General features: G+C 55.3%; 1 protein-coding gene across 1 annotated transcript in view; it reads left to right on the top strand.

Moving 5' to 3' along the window:
• The window catches only part of LOC109936422 (G protein-coupled receptor kinase 5), a 243,528-nt gene that overhangs the window by 94,752 nt on the left and 148,402 nt on the right, over window positions 1–374 (top strand). The gene's annotated exons all lie outside the window — the stretch shown is intronic.

Genomic DNA, 374 nt, shown 5'->3' with positions numbered 1-374 from the left:
GAAACCGATATTCATTTCAAGCCCACCGACTCCCACAGCTACCTAGAATACTCCTCCTCCCACCCACCTTCCTGCAAAAATGCTATCCCCTATTCCCAATTCCTTCGCCTCCGCCGCATCTGCTCCCAGGATGAGGCATTCCACTCCCGTACATCTCAGTTGTCCTCGTTTTTCAAGGACCGTAACTTCCCCTCCTCGGTGGTCGAGAACGCCCTCAACCGTGTCTCCCACATCTCCCGCACCTCATCCCTCACACCCCGTCCACGCAATAAAAACCAAAAAAGAATCCCCCTCGTCCTCACGTACCACCCCACCAACCTCCGGATCCAACGCATCATCCTCCGACACTTCCGCCATTTGCAATCCGACCCCAC

The sequence above is a fragment of the Rhincodon typus genome, chromosome 20 (genome assembly GCF_021869965.1).
Source record: "Rhincodon typus isolate 14 chromosome 20, sRhiTyp1.1, whole genome shotgun sequence".
Lineage (NCBI taxonomy): Eukaryota > Metazoa > Chordata > Chondrichthyes > Orectolobiformes > Rhincodontidae > Rhincodon > Rhincodon typus.
The sequence above is the reverse complement of the archived record's forward strand: the minus strand, read 5'-3'. Positions and strand labels throughout refer to the sequence as shown.